The sequence below is a fragment of the Moschus berezovskii genome, chromosome 5, assembly GCF_049115385.1.
Source record: "Moschus berezovskii isolate FMDL1 chromosome 5, NW_MosBer_1.0, whole genome shotgun sequence".
Lineage (NCBI taxonomy): Eukaryota > Metazoa > Chordata > Mammalia > Artiodactyla > Moschidae > Moschus > Moschus berezovskii.
Window position 1 is genome coordinate 58,123,739 of NC_142464.1, and position 23,743 is coordinate 58,147,481.

A 23,743-nucleotide genomic window follows, 5' to 3' on the forward strand; every position below is an offset into this window, starting at 1 on the left:
ATTTGCTGGAGCAGCCGTGAAGAGATACCCCATGACCAAGGTAAGAGAAACCCAAATAAAATGGTAGGTATTGTGAGAGGGCATCAGAAGGCAGACACACTGAAATCATAATCACAGAAAACTAGCCAATCTGATCACATGGAAAACAGCCTTGTCTAACTCAATGAAACTAAGCCATGCTGTGTGGAGCCACCCAAGACGGGCGGGTAATGGTGGAGAGGTCAGAGAATGTGATCCACTGGAGAAGGGAATGGCAAAGCACTTCAATATACTTGCCTTGAGAACCCCATGAACAGTATCAAAAGGCAAAATGATAGGATACTGAATGAGGAATTCCCCAGGTCGGTAGGTGCCCATTATGCTACTGGAGATCAGTGGAGAAATAACTCCAGAAAGAATGAAGGGATGGAGCCAAAGCGAAAACAACACCCAGTTGTGGATGTGACTGGTGGTAGAAGCAAGGCCCGATGCTGTAAAGAACAATACTGCATAGGAACCTGGAATTTTAGGTCCATGAATCAAGGCAAATTGGAAGTGATCAAACAGGAGATGGAAGCGTGAACGTAGACATTCTAGGAATCAGTGAACTAAAATGGACTGGAATGAGTGAATTTAACTCAGATGACCATTATATCTACTATTGTGGGCAGGAATCCCTTAGAAGAAATGGAGTAGCCATAGTGGTCAACAAAGGAGTCTGAAATGCAGTATATGGATGCAATCTCAAAAACAACAGAATGATCTCTGTTCGTTTCCAAGGCAAACTATTCAATATTACAGTAATTCAAGCCTACGCCCCAACCAGTAATGCTGAAGAAGCCAAAGTTGAACGGTTCTATGAAGATCTACAAGACCTTTTAGAACTAACACACAAAAAAGATGACCTTATCATTATAGGAGACTGGAATGCAAAAGTAGGAAGTCAAGAAACACCTGGAGTAACAGGCAAATTTGGCATTGGAGCAAGGAATGAAGCAGGGCAAAGGTTAATAGAGCTTTGCCAAGAGAATTCACTGGTCATAGAAAACACTCTCTTTCAACAACACAAGAGAAGACACTACACATGGACATCACCAGATGGTCAACACCTAAATCAGATTGATTATATTCTTTAAGCCAAAGATGGATAAGCTCCATACTGTCAGCAAAAACAAGACCAGGAGCTGACTGTGGCTCAGATCATGAAATCCTTATTGCCAAATTCAGAGTTTAATCAAAGAAAGCAGGGAAAACCACTAGACCATTCAGATAGGACCTAAACCAAATCCCTTATGATTATACAGTAGAAATAAGAAATAGATTTAAGGGACTAGATCTGATAGATAGAGTGCCTGATGAACTATGGACAGAGGTTTATGACATTGTACAGGAGACAGGGACCAAGACCATCCCCATGGAAAAGAATGCAAAAAAGCAAAATGGCTGTCTGAGGAGGGTGTACCAATAGCTGTGAAAAGAACAGAAAAGCAAAGGAGAAAAGAAAGATATAAGCACCTGAATGCAGAGTTACAAAGAATAGCAAGGAGAGATAAGAAAGCCTTCCTCAGCGATCAATGCAAAGAAATAGAGGAAAACAACAGAATAGGAAAGACAAGAGATCTTGTCAAGAAAATTAGAGATACCAAGGGAACATTTCATGCAAAGATGGGTTCGATAAAGGACAGAAATGGCATGGACCTAATAGAAGCAGAAGATATTAAGAAGAGGTGGCAAGAATACACAGAAGAACTGTACAAAAAAGACCTCCATGACCAAGATAATCACGATGGCATGATCCCTCACCTAGAGCCAGACATCTTGGAATGTGAAGTCAAGTGGGCCTTAGAAAGCATCACTACGAACAAAGCTAGTGGAGGTGATGGAATTCCAGTTGAGCTATTTCAAATCCTGAAAGATGATGATGTGAAAGTGCTGCACTCAATATGCCAGCAAATTAGGAAAACTCAGCAGTGGCCACAGGACTGGAAAAGGTCAGTCTTCATCCCAATCCCAAAGAAAGGCAAAGCCAAAGAATGCTCAAACTACTGCACAATTGCACTCATTTCATACGCTAGTAAAGTCATGCACAAAATTCTCCAAGCCAGGCTTCAGCAATATGTGAACCGTGAATTTCCAGATGTTCAAGCTGGTTTTAGAAAAGGCAGAGGAACCAGAGATCAAATTGCCAACATGCACTGGATAATGGAAAAAGCAAGAGAGTTCCAGAAAAACAACTATTTCTGCTTCATTGACTATGCCAAAGCCTTTGACTGTGTGGATCACAATTAACTGTGGAAAATTCTGAAAGAGATGGGAATACCAGACCACCTGACCTGCCTCTTGAGAAACCTGTATGCAGGTCAGGAAGCAACAGTTAGAACTGGACATGGAACAACAGACTGGTTCCAAATAGGAAAAGGAGTACGTCAAGGCTGTATATTGTCACCCTGCTTTCTTAACTTATATGCAGAGTACATCACAGGAATGCTGGGCTGGAATAAGCACAGGCTGGAATCAAGATTGCCAAAAGAAATAACAATAACCTCATATATGTAGATGACACCACCCTTATGGCAGAAAGTGAAGAGGAACTAAATATCCTCTTGATGAAAGTGAAAGAGGAGAATGAAAAGGTTGGCTTGAAGCTCAACATTCAGAAAACTAAGATCATGGCATCTGGTCCCATCAATTCATGGGGCATTGATGGGGAAACAGTGGACACAGTGTAAGACTTTATTTTTTGGGGCTCCAAAATCACTGCAGATGCTGATTGCAGTCATGAAATTAAAAGATGCTTACTCCTTGGAAGGAAAGTTATGACCAACCTAGATAGCATTTTAAAAATCAGAGACATTACTTTGCCAATCAAGTTCCGTCTAGTCAAGGCTACGGTTTTTCCAGTGGTCACGTATGGATGTGAGAGTTGGACTGTGAAGAAAGCTGATCGCCGAAGAATTGATGCTTTTGAACTGTGGTGCTGGAGAAGACTCTTGTGAGTCCCTTGGACTGCAAGGAGATCCAACCAGTCCATTCTGAAGGAGATCTATCCTGGGTGTTCTTTAGAAGGACTGATGCTAACGCTAAAACTCCAATACTTTGGCCACGTCATGCGAAGAGTTGACTCACTGGGAAAGACTCTGATGCTGGGAAGCATTGGAGGCGGGAGGACAAGGGGACAACAGAGAATGAGATGGCTGGATGGCATCAACGACTCGATGGACATGAGTTTGAGTGAACTCCGGGAGTTGGTGATGGACAGGGTCGCCTGGCGTGCTATGATTCATGGGGTTGCAAAGAGTCGGTCACGACTGAGCAACTGAACTGGTTTGAAGTGTACGGATGTGAGAGTTGGACTGTGAAGAAAGCTGATCGCTGAAGAATTGATGCTTTTGTACTGTGGTGTTTGAGAAGACTCTTGAGAGTCCCTTGGACTGCAAAGTGATCCAACCAGTCCATTCTAAAGGAGATCAGTCCTGGGTGTTCATTGGAAGTACTGATGATGAAGCTGAACCTCCAATACTTTGGCCACCTCCTGTGAAGAGTTGACTCACTGGAAAAGACTCTGATGCTGGAAGGGATTGGGGGCAGGAGGAGAAGGGGATGACAGAGAATGAGATGGCTGGATGACATCACCAACTCGATGGAGCTGAGTTTGAGTGAACTCCGGTAGTTGGTGATGGACAGGGAGGCCTGGCGTGCTGTGATTCATGGGGTCACAAAGAGTCGGACATGACTGAGTGACTGAACTGAACTGAACTGAATGTTGTTTGGAGGCTAAGCTAGGATCCTATATGTGAATCACTGTGCAGGCCCCTAAGAGCTTGAAGCAAAGCTCTGCTATCCTTCCCAAATAAATACTCTTCTTTTGAGAATAAGCTCTTGACCTATCACTGTGCCTTAGTAAAGACTGAACACCTAATCATAGGTCACCAAATTATCATTGACCTGAGCTTTGCATTATGAACTGGTTTACCTGACTCATCAAGTCATAAAGTTAGGCATGCACACCAAAACTGTATCATCAAAGGTGACTGATATATATGTACTCATAGTCAACTAGGACCTAAAGACCTAAGTAAGTCACTGGAGGAAGTGACCCAAATCCCACCCCTTCTACACTGCCTTTTCTGCTCTCTGGCACACAATCGTCATGGGGAGTTCCCTGGGATCAGGTGATATAGGAAGAAAAGGCAGGACTAGTTTACAGACAATTTTACACAATAAATATATAGTTACCACCAGAAAGTAGACAGCTGTAGTGCTACAACCCCTTTTAGAAACATCCATAAAGGACAGTGGTGAATGCAAATCTTACTAGTGGTCAGAACTTCTGCCAGTGCCCTTAGCTGCTCCCTTTGTTGGAAAGAGAAATGGCCACATGTGTAATTTTGTACCAATCCTTGTACTGTGGACGAAGGTTTGACTGGATGATCAGGGTATTGGATGAAACATGATTGCCAAATTGGTGACAACAAAGTCTGGAGAAAAGATATGTTGATAGACTTTTCTGAATGGGCAAAGGAAAAAAGAAAAAAAATGAAGAAACCCATGTCCCATATGAATGTTTATCCAAGGGTAACTCAAGAAGAAGAAGATTTAGCTTCTGGACCAGGGACCAGGTTTGATCACTCAAGAGCTTTTGTATAGCAGAGTTTTATTAAAGTATAGAAAGGGACAGAGAAAGCTTCTGACAGAGACATCAGAAGGGGGACAGAGAGTGCCCCCCTCACTAGAGTTAGCAAGGGATTATATACTTTTTAAGTCAGTTATTACAATAAATCAAAAGAATGTCTCAAGGTTGTAAAGATCTTACTAGACCTACTCTCACAATTTACATTTTAAGATAATAGGATTAGTCAGGAGGTTTTCAAGAAGGAGAAACTGTACTCAAGCAGGATACCTTGTTGTACATCATCATTGGTAGAGTTTAAACTCAGCTGCTTGTTGTGTAGTCATCAGTTCTAGGCTTAAAGGGAAAAAAAAAAAAAGTTTTGTGTGAATAAGACTAAGGAATGTAGAGAGAGGAAAAAAAAAGAATTTTATCTTTTCCTCCTCCTTGAGAATTCCAGACCCCTATCTCCTCTTCAAGGGCCTCAGACCCCTCTCTCTTCCTCAGGGACCCCAGACTTCTTATCAACCTGCCTAGGAACTGACTCTTTCAATAAGATGATGTGTTTCGTAGATACCAGTCAGCTTCTTTCCTCAGGAACCCCTGTCATTGTCCAATGGGTTCATTGACAAACTGGCCATGGTGACAGGGATAGAGATAATGCATGGATACAGCAACATGAACTTCTACTCACCAAGGACAACTGGCTGTGGCTACTGCTGAGTGATCATCTTACCAGCTGCAGAGACCAACATTTGGATTTTAATATGGCAACATTTTCAAGGGTCATCCGTCAGTGTGAGGTAATGTAGAAACAAATAAAATTTCAAGTTTTCCTAAATTTTAAAATGTAAGAGGGAAAGGGAGATTGGTAGGAGTTCATTAAGGAACAAATATATGTATAAAGATATAAGCTATTTTAGCATAGCTCTTCTTCTCTTGCTTCAACAGTGTACTTATCCTTAGCAAACAGCCAAAGGCCTCTCAAAAACAAGATTTTAATTTGTCATTAACCCAAGATGTATACACAATAAAGTCATATTCTAGAAGCCAAATTAAAACACAAGTTTAATTATACAGTTTTCCCTAAAGTTGCCTAGGACTTGGCTCTGGTACATTTTAGTCTATAGGGGAGAAAAATAACTTTGTGTCCCAGAGGTTTTGGGTTGTTGTGTTTCATTTTTCTATGCATATTTTGATTTCTCTTTTGATTTCTTCTGTGATTTGTTCATTATTTAGCAGCGTGTTGTTCAGCTTCCATATGTTGGCATTTTTAATGGTTTTTCTCCCGTAATCGAGATCTAATCTTACTGCATTGTGGTCAGAAAAGATGCTTGGAATGATTTCAATTTTTTTGAATTTACCAAGGCTAGATTTATTGCCCAGGATGTGATCTATCCTGTAAAAGGTTCCGTGTGCGCTTTTGAAAAAGGTGAAATTCATTGTTTTGGGGTGAAATGTCCTATAGATAGATATTAGGTCTAACTGTTCTATTGTATCATTCAAAATTTGTGTTTCCTTGTTAATTTTCTGTTTAGTTGATCTATCCATAGATGTAAGTGGGGTATTAAAATCTCCCACTATTATTGCATTGTTGTTAATTTCCCCTTTCATACTTGTTAGTAATTGTCTTACATATTGCAGTGCTCTTATGTTGGGTGCATAAATATTTATAATTGTTATATCTTCTTCTTGGATTGATCCTTTGATCATTATGTAGTTTCCTTCTTTGTCTCTTTTCACAGCCTTTATTTTAAAGTCTATTTTATCTGATATGAGTATTGCTACTCCTGCTTTCTTTTGGTCTCTATGTGCATGGAATATATTTTTCCAGCCCTTCACTTTCAGTCTGTGTGTGTCCCTCGTTTTGAGGTGGGTGTCTTGTAGACAACATATATGGGGTTCTTGTTTTTGTATCCATTCAGCCAGCCTTTGTCTTTTGGTTGGGGCATTCAACCCATTTACGTTTAAGGTAATTATTGATAAGTATGATCCCATTGCCATTTTCTTTATTGCTTTGGGTTCGAGTTTATACACCCTTTCTGTGTTTCCTGTCTAGAGAAGATCCTTTAGCATTTGTTGGAGAGCTGGTTTGGTGATGCTGAATTCTCTCAGCTTTTGCTTGTCTGTAAAGCTTTTGATTTCTCCTTTATATTTGAATGAGATCCTTGCTAGGTACAGTAATCTGGGCTGTAAGTTATTTTCTTTCATCATTTTAAGTATGCCTTGCCACTCCCTCCTGGCCTGAAGAGTTTCTGTTGAAAGATCGGCTGTTATCCTTATGGGAATCCCCTTGTGTGTTATTTGCTGCTTTTCCCTTGCTGCTTTTAATATTTGTTCTTTGTGTTTGATCTTTGTTAATTTGATTAATATGTGTCTTGGAGTATTTCACCTTGGGTTTATCCTGTTGGGGACTCTCTGGGTTTCTTGGACTTGGGTGATTATTTCTTTCCCCATTTTAGGGAAGTTTTCAACTATTATCTCCTCAAGTATTCTCTCATTGTCTTTCTTTTTGTCTTTTTCTTCTGGGACTCCTATGATTCGAATGTTGGGGCGTTTAACATTGTCCCAGACGTCTCTAATATTGTCCTCATTTCTTTTAATTCTTTTTTCTTTTTTCCTCTCTGTTTCATTTATTTCTACAATTCTATCCTCCACACAGAAAACCCTAGAGACTACCAGAAAACTACTAGAGCTAATCAATGAATACAGTAAAGTTGCAGGATACAAAATCAACACACAGAAATCACTTGCATTCCTATACACTAATAATGAGAAAATAGAAAGAGAAATTAAGGAAACTATTTCATTCACTTTTGCAATGAAAAGAATTAAATACTTAGGAATATATCTACCTAAGGAAACAAAAAACTTGTACATAGAAAACTATAAAACACTAGTGAAAGTAATCAAAGAGGACACTAATAGATGGAGAAATATACCGTGTTCTTGGATTGGAAGAATAAATATTGTAAAAATGAGTATACTACCCAAAGTAATTTATAGATTCAGTGCAATCCCTATCAAGCTACCAATTTTATTTTTCACAGAGCTAGAACAAATAATCTCACAATTTGTATGGAAATACAAAAATCTCGAATAGCCAAAGCAATCTTGAGGAAGAAGAATGGAACTAGGGGGAACAAGCTGCCAGACTTCAGGCTCTACTACAAAGCCACAGTCATCAAGACAGTATGGTACTGGCATAAAGACAGAAATATAGATCAATGGAACAAAATAGAAAGCCCAGAGATAAATCCACACACCTACAGACACCTTATCTTTGACAAAGGAGCAAGAATATAAAATGGAGGAAAGACAGTCTCTTTAACAAGTGGTGCTGGGAAAACCGGTCAGCCACTTGTAAAAGAATGAAACTAGAACACTTCCTAACACCATACACCAAAATAAACTCAAAATGGATTAGAGAGTTAAATGTAAGACCAGAAACTATAAAACTCCTAGAGGAGAACATAGGCAAAACACTCTCTGACATAAATCACAGCAGGATCCTCCAAGACCCACCTCCCAGAATATTGGAAATAAAAGCAAAAATAAACAAATGGGACCTAAATAAAATCAAAAGCTTCTGCACAGTAAAGGAAACTATAAGCAAGGTGAAAAGACAGCCTTCAGAATGGGAGAAAATAATAGCAAATGAAGCAACTGATAAAGGATTAATCTCCAAAATATACAAGCAGCTCCTGTAGCTCAATTCCAGTAAAATAAATGACCCAGTCAAAAAATGGGCCAAAGAACTAAACAGACATTTCTCCAAAGAAGATATAAAGATGGTTAACAAACACATGAAAAAATGCTCAACATCCCTCATAATCAGAGAAATGCAAATCAAAACCACAGTGAGACACCATTTCACACCAGTCAGAATGGCTGCTATCCAAAAATCTACATGCAATAAATGCTGGAGAGGGTGTGGAAAGAAGGGAACCCTCTTACACTGTTGGTGGGAATGCAAACTAGTACAGCCACTATGGAGAACAGTGTGGAGATTCCTCAAAAAACTGGAAATAGAACTGCCATATGATCCAGCAATTGCACTCATGGGCATACACACCGAGGAAACCAGAACTGAAAGAGACACATGTACTCCAATGTTCGTTGCAGCACTGTTTATAATAGCCAGGACATGGAAGCAACCTAGATGTCCATCTGCAGATGAATGGATAAGAAAGCTTTGGTACATATACACAATGGAGTTTTACTCAGCCATTAAAAAGAATGCATTTGAACCAGTTATAATGAGGTGGATGAAACTAGAGCCTATTATACAGAGGGAAGTAAGCCAGGAAGAAAAACACCAATACAATATACTAACGCATATATATGGAATTTAGAAAGATGCAAATGATAACCCTGTATCAGTTCAGTTCAGTTCAGTTCAATTCAGTCGCTCAGTCGTGTCTGACTCTCCGCTACCCCATGAATCACAGCACGCCAGGCCTCCCTGTCCATCACCAACTCCCGGAGTATACACAAACTCGTGTCCACAGAGTCGGTGATGACATCCAGCCATCTCATTCTGTATACAAGACAGTAAAAGAGACACAGATGTATAGAACAGTCTTTGGGACTCTCTGTGGGAGAGGGTGAGGGTGGGATGGTTTGGGAGAATGGCATTGAACATGTATTTTATCATATGTGAAATGAACCGCCAGTTCAGGGTCGATGCATGTTACAGGATGCTCGGGGTGGTATGCGGTGATGACCCAGAGGGAGAATAAGGGGAGGAGGGATGTGGGAGGGGGGTTCAGGAGGGGGAAATCATGTACACCCAGGGCAGATTCATGTCAATGTATGGCAAAACCAACCAATATAATATTGTAAAATAATTAGCTTCCAATAAAAATTAAAAAAAAAAAAACTTTATGAAAATAGGTGATGAGCAAATTTTTTCTGGCAATAAGGTAAGTAAATGTTTGAAAAGCTCTAACACTACAAAATATCAAAAATACAAAATGCTGTATACATTGTCAAACACGTATACTAAAGGGCATTGCCAAGTTCACGGGGAATTAGGTGAGACTCCAATGGGCCACAGAAAATATACATACAAAACTTAAACCATAGAGAAAAGTAGAAAGTAGAAAGCTAATATCTATTTCAGGGACCAGGAGGTTTGGGGAACAAGAAACTTAAAGATATAGGTCTCAGGCCAATGTCAGGGGAGAAGACAGGCGAATGGGACTGAAATCAACACCTTTATAAAAACATTAACCCTGAGAGGACTCACACACTCTCAGGATGAATGAAACACAAAGTCCACTGAGGTGGAGAAAGACAATGAATAAAACTTGTTGATAGCTTCTCTAAATTAGGTAGAAAAAGAAACATAAAACTCTAAGAATTTCTGCTGCAATGTATCACCCAGCTCTTCCCTCAACTAGGGACTTCCCTGCTAGCTCAGTTGGTAAAGAATCCACCTGTAATGCAGGAGATCCCAGTTTGATTCCTGGGTCATGAAGATCCACTGGAGAAGGAATAGATTACCCACACCAGTATTCTAGGGCTTCCCTTGTGGCTCAGCTGGTAAAGAATCCGCCTGCAATGTGGGAGACCTGGGTTCGAAACCTGGGTTGGGAAGATCCCCTGGGGAAGGAAAAGGCTACCCACTCCAGTATTCTGGCCTACAGAATTCCAAGGACTGCATACTCCATGGGGTCACAAAGAGTTGGACATTTCTGAGCAACTTTCCCTTTCCCTTTCCCTCGACTGGGGCTGAGGTTTGGATATTTGTTGATTATATCAAAAGTGAGAACAGATGCAAATTCCTTTCATCCTTGGATGCCCTACACTCAGATTTCTCAGGATTTCTATAGATTTATCTCAACTAAATGCTAATTACAATGCAAAAATAATCAAAACCACAAAGAAACAAACTATTAAAGCAGGGTTGCAAGCAGGATGGGGTTCTCAAGGCAAGAATACTGAAATGGTTTGCCATTCCCTTCTCCACTGGACCACGTTTTGTCAGAACACTCCATCATGACCCATCCTTCTTGGGTGACCCTAAATGGCATAGCTCATAGTTTCATTGAGTTAGACAAGTCTGTGGTCTATGTGATCAGATTGGTTAGTTTTCTGTGACTGTGGTTTTCAGTCTGTCTGCCCTTTGATGGAGAAGGATAAGAGGCTTATGGAAACTTCTTAATGGGAGAGATTGACTGAGGCTGAAACTGGGTCTTGTTCTGGTGGGCAGGGCCATGCTCAGTAAATCTTTCTGTTGATGGGTGGGGCTGTGTTCCCTCCCTGTTATTTGACCTGAGGCCAAACTATGATGGAGGTAATGAAGATAATGGCGACCTCTTTCAAAAGGTCCCTAGCAGGCATTTCTGCACTTGGTGCCAAACCAGCAGCCATCCACTGCCAACCCACAACTCTGCCAGAGACTCCTGGACACTCACAGGCAAGTCTGGGTCAGTCTCTTGTGGGGTCACTGTTCCTGTGTGAGGTCACTTTCTCCTAAGTCCTGGTGTGCATCAAGTTCTATTTGTGCCCTCCAGAGTTTGTTTTGGCAGTCCTGTGTAAGTTATAGAGGCCCTGTGGTGGGGTTATTGGCAACCTCCTCCAAGACGGCTTATGCCATACCCAGGTCTACTGAATCCAGAGCCCCTGCCCCTACAGCAATCCACTGCTGACCCGAACTGCCACAGGAGACACTCAAACACAGTTCTGTCTCAGACTCTGTGGGGTCTCTGGATCCCGGTGCACACAAGGTTTTTATGAGCCGTCTGAACACCTCTGGTGGGTATGGGATTTGATTCTAAATGCGATTTTGGACCTCCTACTATCTTACTGAGGCTTCTCCTTTGCCCCTGGACATGGGATATATCCTCAAATTTTCTCCAGCATCTCACAGCCACTGTTCCACCCCATGCAGCTGGTGCAATATTGCATAGGAACCAGAAATGTTAGGTCCATGAATCAAGGCAAATTGGAAGTGGTCAAACAGGAGATGGCAAGAGTAAACATTTTAGGAATCAGCAAATTAAAATGGACTGGAATGGGTGAACTTTACTCAGACAACCCTTATATCTACTACTGTGGGCAAGAATCCCTTAGAAGAAATGGAGTAGCCATCATTGTCAACAAAAGAGTCTGAAATGCATAAATTATATGCAATCTCAAAAATGACAGAATGATCTCTGTTCATTTCCAAGGCAAACCATTCAAAATCAGAGTAATCAAAGCCTATGCCCCAACCAGTAATGCTGAAGAAGCTGAAGTGGAACGGTTCTATGAAGACCTACAAGACCTTTTAAAACTAACACCAAAAAAAAAAAAAAAAGTTGTCCTTTTCATTATAGGGGACTGCAATGCAAAAGTAGGAAGTCAAGAAACACCTGGAGTAACAGGCAAATTTAGCCTTCGAGTACAGAATGAAGCAGGGAAAAGGCTAATAGACTTTTGCCTAGAGAATACACTGGTCACAGCAAATACCCTCTTCCAACAACACAAGAGAAGACTCTACACATGGACATCACCATATAGTCAATACAGAAATCAGATTGATTATATTCTTTGCAGCCAAAGTTGGAGAAGCTCTATACAGTTAGCCAAAACAAGACCAGGCTCAGATCATGAACTCCTTATTGCCAAATTCAGACTTAAATTGAAGCAAGTAGGGAAAAACACTAGACCATTCAGATATGACCTAAATCAAATCCCTTACGATTATACAGTGGAAGTGACATATAGATTCAAATAATTAGATCTGATAGACAGAGTGCATGAAGAATTATGGAGATAGGTTCATGACATTGTACAGGAGGCAGTGATCAAGACCATCCCCAAGATAAAGAAATGTAAAAAAAGCAAAATGGTTGTCTGAGGAGTCCTTACAAATAGCTCTGAAAAGAATACAAGCAAAAGGCAAAGGAGAAAAGGAAAGATATAAGCATCTGAATGCAGAGTTCCAAAGAATAGCAAGGAGAGATAAGAAAGTCTTTCTCAGTGATCAGGGAAAAGAAATAGAAGAAAACAATAGAATGGGAAGACTAGAGATCTCTGCAAGTAAATTAAAGATACCAAGGGAACATTTCATGCAAAGAAGGGCACAATAAAGAATGGAAATGGTATAGAGCTATTGAAACAGAAGATATTAACAACAGGTGGCAAGAATACACAGAAAAACTATACAAAAACAATCTTCACGACCCAGATAATCATGAGAGTATGATCACTCATCTAGAACCAGACATTCTGGAATGTGAATTCAAGTGGGCCTTGGAAAGCATCACTATGAACAAAGCTAGTGGAGGTGATGGATTCCAGTTGAGCTATTTCAAATCCTGAAAGATGATGCTGTGAAAGTGCTGCACTCAAAAGGCCAGCAAATTTGGAAAACTTAGCAGTGGCCGTAGGACTGGAAAAGGTCAGTTCTCATTCCAATCCCGAAGAAAGACAATGCCAAAGAATGCTCAAACTACCGCACAATTGCACTCATCTCACACACTAATAAAGTAATGCTCAAAACTCTCCAAGCCAGGACTGGAAAAGGTCAGTTTTCATTCCAATCCCGAAGAAAGACAATGCCAAAGAATGCTCAAACTACCGCACAATTGCACTCATTTCACACACTAATAAAGTAATGCTCAAAACTCTCTCTTCAACAATACGTGAACCATGAACTTCTAGATGTTCAAGCTGGTTTTAAGAAAGGCAGAGGAACCAGAAATCAAATTGCCAACATGTGCTGGATCATGGAAAAAGCAAGAGCGTTCCAGAAAAACGTCTATTTCTGCTTTATTGACTATGCCAAAGCCTTTGACTGTGTGGATCACAATAAACTGTGGAACATTCTGAAAGAGATGGGAATACCAGACCACCTGACCTGCCTCTTGAGAAACCTGTATGCAGGTCAGGAAGCAACAGTTAAAACTGGACATGGAACAACAGACTGGTTCCAAATAGGAAAAGGAGTACGTCAAGGCTGTATATTGTCACCCTGCTTGTTTAACTTCTATGCAGAGTACATCATGAGGAATGCTGGGCTGGAAGAAGCACAAGCTGGAATCAAGATTGCTGGGAGAAATATCAATAACCTCAGATATGCAAATGACACCACCCTTATGGCAGAAAGTAAAGAGGAACTAAAGAGCCTCTTGATGAAAGTTAAAGAGAAGAGTGAAAAGGTTGGCTTGAAGCTCAACATTCAGAAAACTAAGATCATGGCATCTGGTCCCATCACTTCATGGGAAATAGATGGGGAAACAGTGGACATAGTGTCAGGCTTTATTTTTTTGGGCTCCAAAATCACTGCAGATGCTGATTGCAGCCATGAAATTAAAAGACGCTTACACCTTGGAAGGAAAGTTATGACCAACCTAGATAATATATTAAAAAGCAGAGACATTACTATGCCAACCAAGGTCCGTCTAGTCAAGGCCATGGTTTTTCCAGTGGTCATGTATGGATGTGAGAATTGGACTGTGAAGAAAGCTGATAGCCGAAGAATTGACGCTTTTGAACTGTGGTGCTGGAGAAGACTCTTGTGAGTCCCTTGGACTGCAAGGAGATCCAACCAGTCCATTCTGAAGGAGATCTATCCTGGGTGTTCATTGGAAGGACTGATGCTAACGCTAAAACTCCAATACTTTGGCCACGTCATGCGAAGAGTTGACTCACTGGAAAAGACTCTGATGCTGGGAAGCATTGGGGGCGGGAGGACAAGGGGACAACAGAGAATGAGATGGCTGGATGGCATCACCGACTCGATGGACATGAGTTTGAGTGAACTCTGGGAGTTGGTGATGGACAGGGTCGCCTGGCATGCTATGATTCATGGGGTCGCAAAGAGTCGGTCATGATTGAGCAACTGAACTGGTTTGAAGTGTATGGATGTGAGAGTTGGACTGTGAAGAAAGCTGATCGCTGAAGAATTGATGCTTTTGTACTGTGGTGTTTGAGAAGACTCTTGAGAGTCCCTTGGACTGCAAGGAGATCCAACCAGTCCATGCTAAATGAGGTCAGTCCTAGGTGTTCATTGGAAGGACTGATGCTGAAGCTGAAACTCCAATACTTTGGCCACCTCATGGGAAGAGTTGACTCCCTAGAAAAGACTCTGATGCTGGGAAACGTTGCGGGCGGGAGGAGAAGGGGACGACAGAGAATGACATGGCTGCATGGCATCACTGACTCGATGGACATGAGTTTGAGTTAACTCCGGGAGTTGGTGATGGACAAGGAGGCCTGGCCTGCTGTGATTCATGGGATCGCAAAGAGTTGGACACGACTGAGCGACTGAAGTGAACAGAACTGAATTGATAGATTTTGGCTCATTGTGTCTTCATTTCAACTCGTTTCTATGCATATTTTGATTTCTTTTTTGATTTCTTCTGTGATTTCTTGGTTATTCAGCAGCATGTTGTTCAGTCTCCATATTTTGGGAGTTTTAATAGTTTTTCTCCTATTGTTATCATCTAATCTGACTGCATTGTGTTCAGAAAAGATGCTTGGAATGATTTCAATTTTTTTGAATTTACCAAGGCTAGATTTAGGGCCCAGGATGTGATCTATCCTGGAGAAGGCTCCGTGTGCACTTGAGAAAAAAGATGAAATTCAGTGTTTTGGGGTGAAATGTCTTATAGATATCAATTAAGTCTATCTGCTCTATTGTATCATTTAAAGTTTGTGTTTCCTTTTTAATTTTCTGTTTAGTTGATCTATCCATAGGTGTGAATGGTGTATTAAAGTCTCCCACCATTTTTAAAAGGCATTTTACTGACACAAGATCAAAACAATTTAATAAAAAATATTAAGCACTCATGATCATGGATGCAAAGCATTTAATCAATGCAATGAATAATATAATCAGATTATATTTTAAAATCTAAACTAAATTAGTTCTATTTCCTATAGGAAATTTTATTAAAGCTATTAATAATTTCCTCCATAATGTGATTAATGATGAATAAAATATATTCAAGTTAATAAAAATAGGTAAATTTAATATATCTGATGGAGATATTTTAAATCAGCAGTAATGAACAAGAATGGGGGTTTCCCAGGTGACCCAGTGGTAAAGAAGTAGCCTGCCAATTCAGGAGAAATAGGAGACACAGGTTCTACTCCTAGTCCAACAGATCCCCTGGAAGAGGAAATGGCAACCCACTCCAGTTTTATTGCCTGAAGAATCCCATGGACAGAGGAATCTGGCAGGCTAAATTGGAGTCACAAAGAGGTAGAGACAACTTAGTGACTAAACAACAACAATAAACATGGATATTTATGCCTTGATTGTCTGTGGTAGCAAGGTAACAGTCAAAAAATCCCCCAAATGAAAGAATGGACAAACTAACTATACAGCAATACAGTAGAATTATTTACAGGAGTATTAACGAAGGAGCCATAGTCTATCGAATCAAAATATATCAACCTCACAAATAAATGCAGCTTAGCAATGACTTTGTAAAAAAACACATCTCTATGGCATCAATTACATGAAAACAAAATTATGTGAAATAAGTATATTGTCAAGCATCAGTTTAAATTGCTATATGTGTGATTTGTTTACTTGCTAAAATGTATTTGTAATCTTCAAAACTATACTCCAGACATCCTCAGAACAGTGAAAAATTTGAATCTGGTGTCCAGGCTCCCAGGTGAGTGCTAACAAGGCCAGGTGCTCAGTTTTCTCCTTTCAGCTCTCACAGAGATGCCCAGAGGAAGGAGAGGTCAGTGTACTGCACAGCAAGACGCTCTGGGGCCAGGTGGATAGGGACTGAATTCCAGCTCTGGCACCTGTTAATGGGGAGGCCTAAAGCAAGTCACTTAACTGTTCTGAACCTTGTTTCCTCTTTTGTAAAATGAGATAAAATCAAATCTACCAGAGTGAACTGTTTTTACAATTCAAGACTGTTAATCTATGTGAGGTGTGTGGATGTGTGTGTGTCCATATGTCCTCTAGGAGTGATAGCTAAGTATTTGCTAATGCAGTGTTCACCTCAATTTATGCATCATAAATACCATGCATAAGGAGAATAAACACATGAGGAAAACCAAAGAAATAATGTATATGAATAGTAATTATTTCCAGAGAGGAGTGATAAGTGATTGGGGATAAAAAAGTCATACAACTGAAAGGGTCACAGAGGGAATTTTCAACCGTGCTGCTAATGCTCTGCTGTATAATTCAGATGTTGGGTCCTCAATTTCTCATTTTGTATTGTTTTACTATTTATGGCATATGACACATAACATATAAAATTATATTTATAGAATATTTCATAATAATAAAATTATTTTAAAAGATCAATCTGCTTTTGTTTAGTGCTAGGGTTAGTTAACAGTGGCCCACGGATATAGCCACACTCAAGTTTCATTTAGAGCAGGAATAGTCAAACTGTGACTCATAATCCAAATTCACCTGTTTTTATAAAATTTTATTAGAGCATAGCCTGCCCATTTTATGTATTTTCTGTGGCTATTTTTGAGCTACAAGAGCAGAATTAAATAGTTGCAACAGATAATTCACGGTTTGAAAAATCTAAAATATTTATTATTTGGTCCTTTACCAAAAATTTTGCAATCCCTTAATTGAATGCAACATCTTAATACACTAATTGGTAAGAACAGCTCAGGAGGCATAGCCAAAATGAACCATGGAGAGAGACATAGAAAAAAATGTTTTTCTATATGATAAAGTGGCACAAGCTTTTAATTTTCTGAGACATCCATAAAGCAGCAGGTGTGGGGGGTTGGAGCAATATGCCAGCAAATAAAAATGAAAATAAGTCAACAAGAAAACTTGCAAATATTAACTCATGAAATCCTCACAGTCCCCATGCAAGTCAACTGAAGCACCGATAGATTAAGAAAATCACCCATGTTTACACATGTTGTTTCTAGTGAAGCTAGAATTCCATACAACCAGGAATCCACATAATCTATTATAAAGGTGATTCCCATGGTAAACTATACACTTTGAGAAAACTACTTTTATTATCTCAAAAATTCTGTAAATTGTGTTATTTTAAAGAGTAAAAGAGACAGTGACAAATTCAGTATACCTCTTGGGTGAGAAAACAAAGATTCAATGGACTCAAAACACTGGAAAAAAAGAGAAATTTAAGTCTCTTGGTCACCTGTGATGATATTAGGAGATGCTGGTTTCCAACCGGGGCCTTCCCCTAGTGACTCAGCAGTAAAGAAACTACCTGAAATGCAGGAGCCACAGGAAACACAGGTTCAATCCCTGGGGCAGGAAGAGCCCCTGGAGGAGGGCATGGCAACCCATTACAGTATTCTTGCCTGGAGAATTCCATGGATAGGGGAGTTTGGCAGGCTACAGTCCACAGGGTCACAAAGAGTCAGACAGGACTGAAGAGACTTGGTACTTAGTATGCATACACACACTGGTTTCCAACCATACATAAGATGGAGTTTTGACATTTAGTAGGTAGGTGGTTCATGTGCTCAGTGTATCAATATTAAAAGAAAGGACATACAAAGGAATTGACATCACCAAATTGGTTGATATCCGGGTTACTTTTTATGAGTACAATGATTCTTACTTTGTTTTGCAATTAGTCAATTTATAAGAAAAATGAGGAGGCTATGGTGGGAAAATATTTATATCTGATTGCTTTACTTAAAAAGATCCAGAAGAATTATCTTCACTTGGTGCATAGCAAGCCATTGAATGCATGTGTGACTTCCAGAAGAGGGGAAAATATTTTTTGAATTCAATTACCAAAAATTAGGTAAGTAACAGTATTTCCTTGTGTTCTTATTGAAAATAATTATCCCTTTACTAGAAAATAAGGTTTTTATTGAAAATTATTAAAGATAATTAGAATGTCAAAATGAATTTTCAAAGCAAATTGAGATAATGTAATAAATGTTATTTCATAAAACATTAAAATATAAGATCTTTTAAAACTATATTTTTTGGTTTAAATGTGTACTATATAAAATCAATTTTGCTCTACCACAAGTGAAAGTTCATGAGAAAGACTATAAATAATCAGGAGGAAAATCTCTTTTTTAATTGTATTTTCTTAAAGTCCATAGATCAAAAAAATATAGGCCATAGAGAGATATGAGATTTAGGTTAAAAGCCTTCTGTGCCCCCAGATATAATTGATGTTGCACAGAAATTAAAAACATTACCTAGAATTCTTATGTATAATGGCTTAATTTATTTTTATCATTATACTTTTATGTGAAACAACACATTTATCACAAGGCTTGAAGAATTCTGATATGGGTTGAGTGAAGCACATTTATTAATACACTAACTTTTTCTAAGTTATCTGGAAAGGCAATTATTAGAGTCTTTCATTTTGAGAATATTATTTTAGCAATATGACATCATTTAGTGTTTTCATTTATATCCAGTTAAGCTTTGATCTATGGTTTCTAAAAGATACAAAGTCAAAGCAATTTCCATAATTTTGATATTTTAATGTAACATATATTGTTACTTATCACAGAGGTCACATTTGTCATCCCATTAATTCCTACACGATTATACAAACTTTTTAGGATTTCTTGTAGGCAAAGATTCTTTTTCCTTTGTCCCTCACGTTTCCATGTGTACTTACATGTGTACTTCTAAGAACCGATTCACTATATTTGCTTTTGGAACCTCATTCCCTCTCTTGTTAGGGAAATGGGCCAGGAAACCACTGTAAACCCTTGTTTGCTGATCACAGAGAACTCTTGGTCACTTGTCATGGGATAAATCTTTCTTCTCTGGGAAGTTCACATTTTGCCTACTGATGAAATGTCAGTAGGTAAACATGCTATTAATAGAACTGGGCCAAAAAACCGAATTACATCTTGCAAAACAAAACATAAGTTTATGAGAAAGTTAGTAGTCTTTAGTTTTCATGTAACTCAATGGGAAATCATTAAACGACCTATGAAGAGTTCCCAATGATAGAGGATATATTGTAGTTGGAGGTGATTGCTAGACATGATGTAAAAGAAATTGCTTTAAATAAGAATTTAGTAATGTGGTGGTAAGGTGTGGGAAGGGTGGTGTTCTAAAGTCATGTGATTACATCTAAATCTTTTGGTGAGCCTGTGCTTCTGGAGCCCACTTCCCAGTTTCCCCCTCAGTCAGTCTCTCCCATCAGGAAGCTTCCATGGCCTCGTATCCTTCATCAGAGGGCAGACAGACTGAAAACCACAATCACAGAAAACTAACCAATCTAATCACATGGACCATAGCCTTGTCTAACTCAGTGAAACTAAGAGCCATGCTGTGTAGGGCCACCCAAGATGGACAGTTCATGGTAGAGAGTTCTGACAAAACGTAGTCCACTGGATAAGGGAATGGCAAAACACTTCAATATCCTTGCTTTGAGAACCCCATGAACAGTATGAAAAGGCAAAAGTTAGGACACTGAAAGAGGAACTCCCCAGGTTGGTAGTTACCCACCCATATATTGCTGCTGCTGCTGCTGCTAAGTCACTTCAGTCGTGTCCGACTCTGTGTGACCCCATAGATGGAAGCCCACCAGGCTCCCCCATCCCTGGGATTCTCCAGGCAGGAACACTGGAGGGGGTTGCCATTTCCTTCTCCAATGTGTGAAAGTGAAAAGTGAAAGTGAAGTCGCTCAGTCGTGTCCGACCCCCAGCAACCCCACAGACTGCAGCACACCAGGCTCCTCCATCCATGGGATTTTCTAGGCAAGAGTACTGGAGTGGCTTGCCATTGCCTTCTCCGATCCATAGGTTACTGGAGATAAATGGAGAAATAACTCCAGAAGAATAAGGAGACAGAGGCAAAGGAAAAACAACCCCCGGTTGTGGAGGAGACTGGTAATAGAAGTAAAGTCCAATCCTATAAAAAACAATATTGTATAGGAACCTGAAATGTTAGGTCCATGGATCAATGAAAAATTGGAAGTGGTCAAACAGGAGATGGCAAGAGTCAACATCAGCATTTTAGGAATCAGCAAACTAAAATGGACTGGAATGGGTGAATTTAACTCAATTAACCCTTATACGTACTACTGTGGGCAAGAATCCCTTAGAAGAAATGAAGTAGCATCACAGTAAACAAAAAAGTCTGAAATGCAGCACTTGGATCTAATCTCAAAAATGACAGAATGATTTGTTTGTTTCCGAGGCAAACCATTCTAAATCAGAGTAATCCAAGTCTATGTCCCTATCAGAAAATGAAGATCATGGCACCGGGTCCCATCACTTCATGGGGAATAGATGGGGAAACAGTGGAAACAGTGTCAGACTTTATTTTGGGGGGCTCCAAAATCACTGCAGATGCTGATTGCAGCCAGGAAATTAAAAGACGCTTGCTCCTTGGAAGGAAAGTTATGACCAACCTAGATAGCATATTCAAAAGCAGAGACATTACTTTGCCAACTAAGGTCTGTCTAGTCAAGGCTATGGTTTTTCCTGTGGTCATGTATGGATGTGAGAGTTGGACTGTGAAGAAAGCTGATCGCCAAAGAGTTGATGCTTTTGAACTGTGGTGCTGGAGAAGACTCTTGAGAGTCCCTTGGACTGCAAGGAGATCCAACCAGTCCATTCTAAAGGAGATCAATCCTGGGTGTTCATTGGAAGGACTGATGCTGAAGCTGAAACTCCAATACTTTGGCCACCTCATGCGACGAGTTGACTCACTGGAAAAGAGTCTGATGCTAAGAGGGATTGGGGGTGGGAGGAGACGGGGACGACAGGGAATGAGATGGCTGGATGGCATCACCGACTCTATGGACATGTGTTTGAGTGAACTCCGGGAGTTGGTGATGGACAGGGAGGCCTAGCGAGCTGTGATTCATGGTGTCACAAAGAGTCAGACATGACTGAGCTACTGAACTGAACTGAACTGAATGTCCCTATCAGTAATGCTGAAGAAGCTGAAGTTGAGCAGTTATATGAAGACTAACAAGACCTTCTAGAACTAACACCCAAAAAAGATGTCCTTTTCATTATGGGGGACTGCAATGCAAAAGTAGGAAGTCAAGAAACACCTGGAGTAACAGGCAAATTTGGCCTTGGAGTACAGAATGAAGCAGGGAAAAGGCTAATAGACTTTTGCCTAGAGAACACACTGGTCGTAGCAAACATCCTCTTCCAACAACACAGGAGAAGACTCTACACATGGACATCACCAGATGATCAACACAGAAATCAGATTGATTATATTCTTTGCAGCCAACGATGGAGAAGCTCTATACAGTCAGCAAAACAACACTGGGAGTTGACTGTGGTTCAGATCATGAACTCCTTATTGCCAAATTCAGACTTAAATTGAAGAAAGTAGGGAAAATGACTAGACCATTCAGGTATGACCTAAATCTCAATTATACAGTGGAAGTGAGAAATAGATTCAAGGGATTAGATCGGATAGACAGAGTGCCTGAAAAACTACAGATGGAATTTCATGACATAGTACAGGAGGCAGGGATCAATACCATCGACAAGTAAAAGAAATGCATGAAGGCAAAATCATCTGAGGAGGCCTTACAAATAGCTGTGAATAGAAGAGAAGTAAAATGTAAAGGAGAAAAGGAAAAATATACCCATTTGAAAGCAGAGTTGCAAAGAATAGCAAGGAGAGATAAGAAAGCCTTGCTCAGTGATCAATGCAAAGAAAATAGAGAAAAGCAATAGAATGGGAAAGACTAGAGGTCTCTTCAAGAAAATTAGAGATACCAAGGGAATATTTCATGCAAAGATTAGCACAATAAAGAACAGAAATGGTATGGAGCTAACAGAAACAGAAGATATTAATAAGAGGTGGCAAGAATACACAGAAGATCTATACAGAAAAAATCTTCACAACCCAGATAATCACAGTGGTATGATCACTCACCTAGAGCCAGACATCCTGGAGTGTGAAGTCGATTGGGAATTAGGAAGTATCCCTAGGAACAAAGTTAGTGTAGGTGATGGAATTCCAGTTGAGCTATTTCAAATCCTAAAAGATGATGCTTTGAAAGTGCTGCACTCAATATGCCAGCAAATATGGAGAAATCAGCAGTGGTGACTGGACTGGAAAATGTCAGTTTTCATTCCAATCCCAAAGTCAATACCAGAGAATCCTCAAACTACTGCACAATTGCACTCAACCCACACGCTAGTGAAGTAATGCTCAAAATTCTCCAAGCCAGGCTTCAGCAGTACACGAACTGTGAACTTCCAGATATTCAAGCTGGATTTAGAAAAGGCAGAGGAACCAGAGATCAAATTGCCAACACCATCTGGATCATCAAAAAAGCAGGAGAGTTTCAGAAAAAAATGCATTTCTGCCTCATTGACTATGACAAAGCCTTTGACTGTGTGGATCACCAAAAACTCTGGAAAATTTTGAAAGAGATAGGAATAACAGATCACCTGACCAGCCTCTTGAGAGATCTGTATGCAAGTCAGGAAGGAATAGTTAGAACTGGACATGGAACAGCAGACTGGTTCCAAATAGGAAAAGGAGTACGTCAAGATTGTATATTGTCACCCTGCTTATTTAACTTACATGCAGAGTGCCGCATGAAAAATGCTGGGCTGTATTCAAGCACAAGCTTGAATCAGGATTGCCGGGAGAAATATCAATAACCTCAGATATGTAGATGACACCACCAATAATGGCAGAAAGTGAAGCAGAACTAAAGAGCCTCTTGATGAAAGTGAAAGAGGAGAGCGAAAATGTTGGCTTAAAACTCAACATTGAGAAAATTAAGATTATGGCATGTGGTTCCATCATCTCATGGCAAATAGATGGGGAAACAGTGGAAAGAGTGACAGACTTTTTTTTGGGGGGGGGGCTCCTTAATCACTGCAGATTGTGACTGCAGCCATGAAATCAAAAGATGCTTGCTCCTTGGAAGAAAAGTTATGACCAACCTAGACAGCATATTAAAAAGCAGAGACATTACTTTGCTGACGCAGGTCCATGTTGTGAAAGCTATGGTTTTTCCAGTGGTCATGTATGGATATGACAGTTGGACTATAAAGAAAGCTGAGCACCAAAAATTGATGCTTTTGAACTGTGGTGTTTGAGAAGACTCTTGAGAGTTCGTTGGACAACAAGGAGATCCAACCAGTCCATCTGAAAAGAGATCAGACCTGGGTGTTCATTGGAAGGACTGATGTTGAAACTGAAACTCCAATACTTTGGCCACCTGATGGGAAGAACTGACTCATTTGAAAAAACCCAGATGCTGG